This window comes from Pterocles gutturalis, unplaced genomic scaffold, assembly GCF_000699245.1.
Source record: "Pterocles gutturalis isolate BGI_N339 unplaced genomic scaffold, ASM69924v1 scaffold24980, whole genome shotgun sequence".
NCBI lineage: Eukaryota > Metazoa > Chordata > Aves > Pterocliformes > Pteroclidae > Pterocles > Pterocles gutturalis.
The window spans coordinates 5,482-16,990 of record NW_010139034.1 but is presented as its reverse complement, the minus strand read 5'-3'; positions in this window follow the sequence as shown (position 1 = coordinate 16,990).

Below are 11,509 nucleotides of genomic sequence, written 5' to 3'. Positions count from 1 at the left end.
AGACCGAATGGCAAGAGCTGGCGGAGGGGCTGGGCTCTCCATACCCTCGTTGTAGGGACCAAAACAGTGGCATCAGCTGGAAGTGCAGCTGCAGGGAGGATGAGATGCTGATGCAAATTCTCCTATCTTCCCTCATCAGGAATCACGGTGTTTATGCTAAATAACAGTCCTAATTATAATTAGGTTCAAGCTGAACTCCTAAATTAGTTCCAGATTATATTTAACCATCATCTACTGTAATGCGATGGTTTATCATATCTAACCTTAATACCAGCCTAATCCTTCAAATTATTTCAAGTTTAATTCCAACTCAGAGGTAATTATCTCTTGAAATTTAAAATCTAAGCTTTTGAGTTTAAACGTCACTATAGATTTAACCCTAAAACCTATCTAAACCTACAGACACAAACAAAAACCTAATTGTATATTTTAACCTTGAAAGTAACCTGTTGCTAGTTATAGCTCAGTACTAAACTCATGTTTTTATCCTAACCCAGATTAACTCCAACTGTAGACCCAAATCCTGGTCTACAATTTTAGTCATAATGTCAACTATAACCTTACCCTAACCTGAGTTCACTAAATAAAAGGAAAATAGCAAAGGAGAAAGCTTGTTTTCCAGGTAGATGCTGCACACAGACAAAGAAAAGACACGGAGAGCTCCAGCGTAGCTTGGGGGTCTAAAATGGATGTTCTGGGGTCCTCGTGCCAGGGAAGGGACGTGGAGGTGAGCTCTCCCGCAGGCATGTGAGACGTGAGCCAGCACTGGAGCGGCAAGCAGAAATATCTTTAGTACACAAAATGAGTCTGTTTTCGGAGCTTTTTATAGCTCCTGCAGCTGTGGCTGTTTGAGGGTTCACGTCAGCCCCTGGGATGGTTAACGGTGGGTCTCGGTGAACCTCCGCACAGAGACGTGCCCAAATCCACCAGCAGCACTCCGGCCTCTGGCAGGTCCCTCGTGCTCCCCTCCCTCCCTTCCCTGGTCACCCGGGTGTCCTGTCCCCTGCAGCCAGCTGTCAGGGGGGTCTCCATGGGATGGGAACCCACTCCCAGGCAGGGACCGCAGGGCAGGCAGGAGCATGCGTGAGAACTGAAATGCCATTTGTTATGTTGATTTTCTGCCAGTTTTGCTGGGCTCTAAATTATGACCCTCCTTCAAAGCCTCTCACTTTCCTGAACAACAATCCCACCGCAAGATACAAACATCATGGAGATCACCGGCCTCAGCACCGCATCGGGGTCGTATGGCCTTTCCACTGCATTAATTTTCACCGTGACACAGCTTTAAAGATAAAACTATCTTTTCACTCCCCCCTGCCAGCCCCTCACAGGTTAGTGGCTGCTTGTGGGTGCTGCTGCTCTTCCCCTACATGAGAGCCGCTCACTTTCTGCTGGGGTGGGATATGATTTTCACTGTGCGGGGGGTGAGGCAGTGGCCCAGGTTGCCCAGAGAAGCTGTGGATGCCCCATCCCTGGAGGGGTTCAAGGCCAGGCTGGATGAGGCTTTGGGCAACCTGGGCTAGTGGGAGGTGTCCCTGCCCATGGCAGGGGGTGGCACTGGATGGGCTTTAAGGTCCCTTCCAACCCAAACCAGTCTGTGATTCTATGATTCTGTGATAGCCAACAGAAAGAAAAAAATGGAACTGTCATTTGCTGGTGACCTGATTTTTTTGAGGGGAAAAAAAAATGACATTTTGGAATTAGTTGAAATAATTTTTTAGCTGCAGGTATGATTTGTTTGACTTGCTCTCATTTCTCATAAGAAGGGAGCATGTGGAATACCACCCATGGATGCCATGGGGTTGTATTTAATGCAGTTGTGTCACTGTGCAGAGTCATGGTGGGGGATGGCTTTCTAACATGTTGGGGTTTCTGTGCATTAACTGATCGGCTTTATTCTCCTGCTGCTGCTGAAGTCTGCTCGGCAGCTATTCATTCTCATTTTCCCGTGCTTGGGTGCAGGAGCAAACAGATCCACTTCTGTGCAGGGATGCACACGTGTTTGCCGGGTCTCTCAAGCAGGGCTGGAGCTTGTGGCACCCTGGGCAGGAGGGGGCAAGGTGGGAGCGGGGTGTCCCTGTTCCCCTGCACAGACCCTGCTGTTCTGCTGCCCCGGCTCCTCTCCCAAAGGTCTCTGCAGAGCACCCTGCACAGACCCTGCTGTTCTGCTGCCCTGGCTCCTCTCCCAAAGGTCTCTGCAGAGAAGAGCTGGGAAGGCACCACCGCCACGCTCCGCTGGAGGTGAGGAAAGGCTTGGCTGCCAGCTGGATGCCGGAGAACAGATGTGACAAGTGGGATGAAAAGGTGGTTCCTTGCTGTGGAATTTCACTTATTTCCCTGCTCGCTTCATTTGAGTTTAGGAATCTCAGATGAAGAGATATCACTCCTGATATCCATCCCCTCAATTCCTCCTGAGCCTCCTGTTTGCAGCGCAGCACCTTGTCCCAGCTGCAGCTGCCCTCTGTTTGCTTTTCATTTTTTTTGTGAAGCGCCTGCAGGGAATTTTTTTGAAGTCATGTAACAGCACCGCGGGGGTTTGAAGGGCTCTGAGTGCTGCTGCCCCGTTGTTTCAGTGCAAAAGGGAAACACGTGGTCCCACGGGTCAGGATGCGGGGCTGTGAACCCAGCAGCACGAGATGCTGGGCCACGTGCCGGGTGTCACGGGTCCCTTGCAGAGCCAGCTGGACGTGGTGTTTGTGACAGGGGGACCCTGACTGGCATGTCATGGCCCACCTTGGGTCATCTCCAACTTGGGGTCGTTGTAAGTCGGGGCTCTCGGAGCCTGAAGGAGCTCAGCAGAGCTGGAGTGAGCCCCGAGGGAGGGCTGGGAATAGAGAGGTGCCGTGCACGGGCTGCTTTCTTGCTCCGTGTGTAGGCTCGTAGGGACTGAACTTCAAGATGACAATGTGGAGCTGCCAGGGGTGCCGGTATCCACAGTGCCAACCATGACGGGATTGAAAATCAAGACACATTCCGGCAGATCCTAAATTTGGCTTTAATATGGTGTCATCTCTTCAGAGAACAGATCCTGGTTTTTTCTTCATCTTCCAGTTTCTGTTTTCAGGTTCCTCCTTGCATCATATTTTCTGTGAAAGGTTCTTTTCTCCATTATGAGAATATTTTTATTTAGCAAAAACAAAGAACCTTATGTAATTCTGTGACTCCTGGAGGAAAAGTTCAAACATTTCAGGAAAACATAAGCCTTGGCAGCAGCCTTTATTTTTTGAAGCTTTCCAGCTTCCAGCATTTCTGATATTTCTGTAACAAATGAGTCTAAATAGGAAAAGCTGGTCCAAGTCTACTTGCTCTTTTTGTGCTTCCTTCCATCTTGTGGAATTGCTCAGACAAAGCCCTTCCCCTCCTAAAGCTGCACTTGCAGCACCACTGGACAAAACCACTCAGCTCTTTCTTGACACTGCTATCCGAAGAAGGATCGAAATCCCACCTGATACTTCACTGCAGTCTTATAAAAGGAGCTGTGCACGCAGCCAATGTCCCTCTCCCTGTTATTCCTCTTTACTAGTCGACTCTATTTGAGAGAAGAAAGATCACCCTGAGCAGCTCCCTCCTCCCACTGCTTCCTTCCTTCTCCCCACAGACAGCACAACCCACCCCATCCTCCCCCATCCCAGTATTCTGGGGAAGAGAAGGTGCGTTGCTGGGAAGGGATGGGGGAAGGAAGGAATCTCCAGGCTCCATTTTCCCTCCTGCCTGGATGGAGGCTGTTCAACGTGCTGGGATTGATGGGGCGAGGAGCCCAGCGACGCAGTGAGGGGCAGGGCTGGGCGCCAAGTGCAGGGAACAAAGAAGCTCTTGTAGGTACCCAAAAACCAGCTGAACTGTCAACTGACACTGATCTTGTTTGGCACTGATACGTGTAGTTGGGATCTCCTAGAACCTCAAGGGATCCTCTCTCTGACCCATCTGCAGCTGTTGGGCACATTTCATTGTGCCCTGATGGGGATAATTGGGGCCATCGGTGGCACCTGCCGTGCAACATGCCGATGCTGTTGACAGTGCTGGCGAGGAAGGATGTACTGGTGCAATCGGAGCAGGGTGCCCGTTGGGCCCGTCAGTCGGTGTGTTGCTGATGGAAAGCTGCTGGCCTTCCTCGGCTCTGCACAGCAGCTGCTCACTCTGCTGCAGGGAGGGAGAGGGGAGGGAAAAGGACCAAAAAAAGCAGAGGAGGAAGGGACAGGAGTGGCTATGGCCAAGCTCCAAGAAGAGTAGGCAGGAGCTGCTGAAGATGTTAGACCCCAGGGACATGTCTAGAGGCTAAGTGGAGGCTTTTGAGTTCAGAGGAGGATGGTTTGTAGAAGTGACCTGCTCATGCTCCTATCACTGGGTTAGAGGAAACACATTTAGGAATAGGTTTCTAGATGAAAGAGAAGATGAAACGGAATACGTGGGTGGTTTGTAGGCTGATTTAGTAAATAGCTCAGTGCTGTTTGAACATACACTGAAATCCTGGAGTAAATCCATGAGATTTGGACGATGGTGCATTGTCACAACAACACAGTTCCTGTCTTGCAAACACAGCATGGGGCAGGTCCTTGCTCCTGGAGGAGCTGCTCCAGCGAACCAGAGCACACTGAATGACCACGGTTGGGAAGGACCTCTGGAGAGCTCTGGTCTAACTTCAAGGATCACAAGACAGCAGCTTCCCACAAACCTTCCCCTACCCAAGCCTCAAGAGTGGCCACCTGTCTGCTGACATCTGAGTCCTGGTTCTGCTGAACTCCCTCCACAGAGGTGCTTCAGCACTCCATATGAGCAGGTCTTGTCACCCATGCCTGGCTCTGGCACATCTCTTGGCCTGCAGGATGCACCTGGCAAATTCTTTTCCACCCATTATTCTGCCTTTGTAACTGCACAGCAGCTTGTAAAAGAACTGAAAGCCTAATGGCATTTTCTTGCCGGCTAAGGAATTCTTGGCCAGTGACATCCTCCATCCGCTGCCCAGCACAATATGGGGAAGGGAGGCAGGTGGCTGCATCAACCTGAACAGCCGAGCAGCAGGAAACACCCGCATGGGGGTGTTCAGACACTAGTGCCAGGAAACAGGGCTTCCAGGTATCTGACTCATGACTTCCACCGGCCTTATTGCCCCAGGTCCATGCTGGCTCTCCCACTGCCCCTGGGCTTCTGCATCTCCCTCCTGGCTCCATGGCAGCCTTTCTGCACTCACCTCTCTCTTCTCTACTGAGGTTCCTGCAAACTGCTACGTGTGGGCAGAAACGTTTAGGATTTCTCATTGGTTCCATTCCTCTGTGCTCAGGAGAAGGGACCAGCAATGCCCATGCTTGTTTTGAAATGATACGGGGCTGCTGTCCCCTGCTCCCCCTGCCCCTTGCATAGCCTTGGGCAGGATTTTCACATGCTCCTCTCTCATGACCACCTACAGATGAGATACCTGGATCCTTCTCTGAAGACATCTGAGATTCTTGGGGCATCCCGTTAACGATGTGACATGATTTAAGCAGCTTAAATCCTTTTCTTAACAGTGGCTGAGAAAGGCTGAATTGATTATTCTTTGAGTGGTGACCTCAGTGTGGTCATTTGTGCTGCATGTTTCGCGTTTTGGTGGCTGCTTAAGATACCTGCTGCAGATCCTGCAGACCTCCTGCCACATGCAGATGCTCACAACCAGGAAAACTTTGGATTTGTTCAGTGAAACACTTTTGCTTTTGGTTTTCTTGCTCCATGCAGTGGAGTTATGCTTGGCTGATCCTGTGTTGTGAAACATGCAGTCCTGCTGTGTTTGGTGTCCCTCTGGGATGCTTTTCACCCCCAGTATCCCACCGTTGCATGGGGAGCTTGTGGGGAAGCAGCAGGTGCACAGCCCACTTTCCATCCTGGAAGCCCTGGACATTTTTAGCTCAGCGTTAGCTGTGAGCTGGGAATGTGGTGCGAGAGGTGAACTGGAGGTGAGTGAATGAAATCCCAAATGTCTGAACTCTCTGTGATCTGCAGAGAAACGTGAGACCTTTCCAGCTGAACTGGTTCTGTGAGGACTCTGCTTAGCAATCACATACCAAGAAAATGAAGAGAAAAACCCTACGGGCACTGGAGAGCTACTGGCAGCTGCTTTCCTATGCATTGCTCACAATTTTTTCCCTTCTCCATTTGATGCTCAAGCTGAATCAACCCCAAAGTTGGGCTTGACGTTTGGTGCAGGTTCACGTCCAAGACCCCCACATGCTATGGGGTGTCTGGGTGTTCCCAGTCACCCCTACTTGATTTTACAGCCTCAGGCATTTGATACAAGCCTTGGAAACCAGCACCTCAATTCCTAAATGCTTGTGTGAACCCAAATCTTGGTGTCACTGCAACTCTTACTCCAAGCACAGCTATCCGCGTCTTGCTTGCAGGGTCAGGAGAAGTGTGGGCATGGTGCTCCTCTCTGGCAATGCTCTGCAGCTGGACTGCTTGCAAATTGCACTCTGGTGACATCTGTCCTCCCCCCGGTCACTCACTGCCTTGCATTCCCCCAGCCTCAGGCTGCTTTACTGCCAAACTGCCCGTCAGCACATGGGGTGACCAGCATCTGTCCAGGTGAGACATAACCAGGGTTTTCCTGACCTAAACCTCCAGCACGTGGAAACAGGGGTGAATGCCAGCTGAGTGCCATTTGCCCCGGCTTTGCCTTGTGCACCCCAAACTATGTCCTTGCCTTTGATTTCCAGACAATTAAATGAACATTTCTGCTTGAAGCTTAATATAGTAGACAGCTCATGATCTTTGCATTTGACCACAATATCTTCCCCTGTGAGATCCCAAGGAGATCTTGTTTGTATTCTAGGTGGGGAGTGTGTAAAAGTACCAATTTCTACTATGAGTCACCACCTCAGTGTTTGATTAATTCTCTACTTCTGAAACTCTGATGAAACAGAATAGTTGGAAGTCCCAGAGGAAAGCTACGGTACAGGAGAAAATAGAAGTTGTAGAACAGAGTGTAGCTTAAATTAGTGGGGGCAGAAGGAAAGGACATAAACCATTGGTTGCTGTCAGAATATATAATTTCAGTGCTCACTCCCCTTGCCTTGCAGAAAGGGCATGACCTTGTCCCAGTGCCTGTGGAAAGGCAAAAGAGAGTGCCCAGCAAGGCAGGAGGAATTCTGCCCGAGTCCCACCAGCAACATCTTCCCACTCGACTCCAAGCTTAGAGGTACAACAACAGCATCAAATCTAATGGCGCATGGCACAGACGGACCTATGGGGCATGGCAGTATCAAGCACGGAAAAAAGGCGTAACTTAGATCAGGGATGGTTCCAGTGCAGAAGAGATTCTGGACAACATCCAGGGTCTGGACTAAGTCCAGGATGGACTCAGGACTGCAATGAGGATAAAATTTACCTTGGGGTAAAGGCTCAGAATATACAATATTTACACTTAGAAAAGCAGATCTCCAGCTGAGGGAAATGGCTGTAGCGTCTCAAGTTGTGCTGGTGTGCGCCAGCTGAGGCTCTGCCTTGAGGCTATAAAAGGGGCTGAAATGGAGCCAAGGCTGCATTTTGGCCATCTGCTTGGCTGGGGCCAGGGGGCTGAATTTGCCATTAGAGAGTTCCATGAAATATAAAACAAGAGTTGAGGTCGTCTCTGGACTTCATTAACACGTTGAAATGCCAGGGGGAATATCACATTTGACTGCGGGGCCAGCACAAGTCAGCAGAGAATCTAACATTTCAGTTCCCACTCAGAAAAACCCAGCAGCTTTGCTTTAGTTCTGACTGCTCATTCCAAAATCAACTGAGACGACCAGTTATTGTGAAAAAGGTTCATTGCCAATGAAACCATCTGAAAAGTTTCATTCTGTTCTCTTTGGGGATATTTGTCCTTTCATTTATGCTCAGTCTATGAATTTCATGTCAGAAAATGAACTCTTTGAAACTAATCCTTTAACTTTTCAACCCCTCACATTCACATGTTCTTGGTATAAGATGAACTTCTCCTGGTCTCAGCCCTGAAAAGGACATGGGATGGATCCTTAGCTGACAAGCCCAGCAGACCATCAATTGCAGTATAATTAAGCTGCTTTCCACCAGCATCGATGCAGCTGCATCGTCACAGTCAATTGTATTTGAATCAGGAAGTTCCTGTATGGGTCCTGGGAAAATTACCCCTTCAAACAACAACAGAATGACTCCTAGAACATGGTTTTCTTCAAAACTGAATGTGGCACCCCCTGGAAGCATTCAGATGGACATCCATGTGATGTATAGTGTCTACTGAAATGGCTGTTTCGCTCTCCAGCCAGAAACACCCAAACAGAGCAGCTGGTTTGTGTTCAGCTCAGTGGAAGCATTCTCTGCAGCACTGCGTATGCTGAGCTGCTCGGTGCTGTGCTGTTTCTCTGCAAATTGGATCCTGCTGCTCCCACGGCTGCAGAGGGGGAAGGAGAGAAACAAGGTAAAACAAAAGCAAATGTACACCTCAAGCAGCTCTGTCTTCCTGAGAAAGGAAACATAAGGCTCACTCGAGAAAGGAAGCAAATACCAGGCTCCCTAATTGTGCTGTGGACTTCATCGTCCAGGTTCGCTACTGGTGACGAGCTGGGGAATGACAGCCGTGGGTGTATAGGAAACCCAAAGGCCCAACTGGAGACTTAGACTCATAGTCCCTCTCCGGTCCCCACAAATTCTTGAAACGGTTTTGTAACAACAGCTGAGAAAACAAAACAAAATACAATTCACCTCCGTCCTGCGCGGAAGTAGGAGAATTTCTTGGCAATTTGAGATCCTTTTGTGCAACTGATTATACAAAGAAGCAAACAGTCCAACTGTGAAGGAAAGCTGTGTGAAAGGTTTAGTTTGGACCCGTCATCTGTGTAACCGAGTATTAGACTTGAAGAAAAAGAAGATTTCTCTGTAGATTGGCTGAATGTTTTCCAGGGAGCCTGATGCATCTTTGCTGGAAGCTCAGGAACTTTTCCAGAAAGCCCAGGTGCTGCCCTCTCATGGTAACGGAGAGAGCCGTAAGGAGAGAGAGGCCAGACCAAACTCGGACTTTCAAGACAGCAGGTTTGGTCCTGGTGCTAATGCTCTGTCTCTTCTGTAGCTGTTTATTTAACTTGAAAGGCATTGCTGGGCACTATGGCCAAGTGGGGACAGGAATTCTGGAGCTGAGCAGTGGTACAAGGCTTTTCCCTTGGTGGAGGACTAATGCCTCCTGGTGGTCCCAGACACATCTCAGTGAGTGCAGAAATGGTTCTGTGCACTTCCCACTGCTAGCAAGGTCTTCTGGCTGCTGGGATGCCTGGGGAAGCTCCAGGTGGCACCTAGAAGTGCACACAGAGATGCATGGGTCACCAACTGGGAATGCTCAGAAAGGGGGAGACAAAGCAAGAAAGCAAACATCTGAGAAACGAGGAAAGAGGAAGGCAGAGCAGTGGTGTAGGGCTATAGACTGACCATGAAGGGGCAACAAAGCTGGAGCTCACCAGAGAATTGCCAAAAGCTTCAGCTGTGAAGAAACTCCAGACACAGCTGTGATCAGGGAAGAAGAGGACAACCACAGAAGTGTGAACCTGAAGCTTGACTAATGAAATCCCACAGCCCAATGCTTAATGAGGCCCTGGCAGAGAAAAAGGGTATGGCTGTGGCTTCAGGACTCGACTCTCCCAGTCCCATTGTGTGTGGGGGGGGCTGTGATAAATCTGAGCCTTGATGCACAGACAGGAAGGAGAAAGACTTCTCCCTCTCCTTCGACATTCCCCCAGCAGCACAGCAGGCAGGACAGGCCACCAGCACTTTCACCTGGAGATACATGGAGAGAAAAACTCTTCTTCAGATTAAAAATATTGTAGAAAATCGAGAAAACCTGCCAATCCTCTTCTGGAGGAAAAATTATGCAGTTGTGCACTACAGTCCACAGTGGCAATAGAAATGTAGGGATAGCTGTGTTGGTGCAGAGATCTGTGGGGGGAAAATTTGGAGAGTATTTCATCAGGCCAGTTGTATCAATTCCAACAAAATTTAATAGCTGGCCTAATAGATATAATTATATTGTCATATCTGGTGAGAGACACTCATGGAATGAGCAAATTAAGCATAGCCAGTGCCATCTCCAGACTCTGCCCTTCTGCTGTTTGCGATGTGCCATCACCAGAGACTCTGGGCAGAGGACCGAGCTGCTGTGCTAGCAATGGTCAAGGCTGTACAGCATCAACATCATTTTACTCTTTCTTCCCTGTTCTGCTCTTACAAGTTTTAGTGTAAGCCAGGCTCATCTGACCCAGAAGATTGAAAAGAATTGATGAAAAACTAAGAGGAATTCTAAGCTTTCATCAAAAACCTATTAAAGTCCCTATCATTTACTCTGAACACATGAAATGGCCTTTATTACAGTCATTTTCTGAGCACAAAAGCTTCTTTCAATAACACAGGAAGGGAAAAAAATCATTACAAACTTGCAAGAATCAAGGACCATCTTGCAGAAACTCCTTGTCACGAAACAAATTATAAAAGGCTATAAATAGATGACCATTACTAGAGCAACTGAGCCCTCTAACTAGGCTGGCTGCACAGGGAATGGACTGTTTGCCTAACAGGCGGGGGGAGGCGAGGCAATCAACAGGTACATCACAAGCTCTCCAGGGTGGAGGAAAAAGCAAGCCTAAAGTCATTGCCTCCTGCTTCTGGAAATGGAAGAAGCATTTGGAGAAACAAGTTACTTAAAAGACTGATAAAAATACACATGGATGCACACAAGTGTTCACACAACACAGGACACCGCTGAACTTAGACAAGGTCACATCACCGATGAACAGAGTACAGGATGGGAGCTCTTGGCTCATGGCATCTGGCTGTGCCACCCAGCTCCTCTGTAACCTGCTGGTGCGCCTTCTGACCTCTTGTGGAGTCTGCTCCTTCTGTTGCTTAGGCTGCTTGAAAAAGTTACCCCTCTGATTTTTAGAGATTTTTTTAAAATTCCAGCCTAATATATTCATTCATGTTAATGACGTAATTTAGTTTAAATAGTTCTTTCTCCTTCTAGTTGTTTACCCCTGTGGTATTTATCTGAGCTAGCTGTGTCTGCTTTCAGCCTTCCTGAACTCCTTACATCTCCTCATCTAAGGCAGACGCTCCATTCCTCCTCTGTACCCTCATGGCAGACTCCTACCCCCATCCTGGATCTGCCCGTGAGTTTTTATTTGCATGGCAAGGTGCCTAGGTGAAAGTGGATGTGGTTGGCTTTTAACAGTTTAGTTAAATTTGCAGTAACTACAAAAATCTTACTTCCCCCCCCCCCCCCCCGCCAGGTCTTTCACGGAGGTATGGCCTACAGGAATCAGCATGCTTTCTGAGGAGGTAACCTCATGTTCAAACTGCCCGGATCAGGTCAACAGTATCTCACTGATTGAATCCAGAAAAACTATAATCATAGAATCATAGAAACATTAATGTTGGAAAAGACCTCAAGGATCATCAAGTCCAACTGTCAACCCAACACCACCCAACCCACTAACCCACGTCCCAAAGCACCACATCTACACGTTTCTTGAACCCC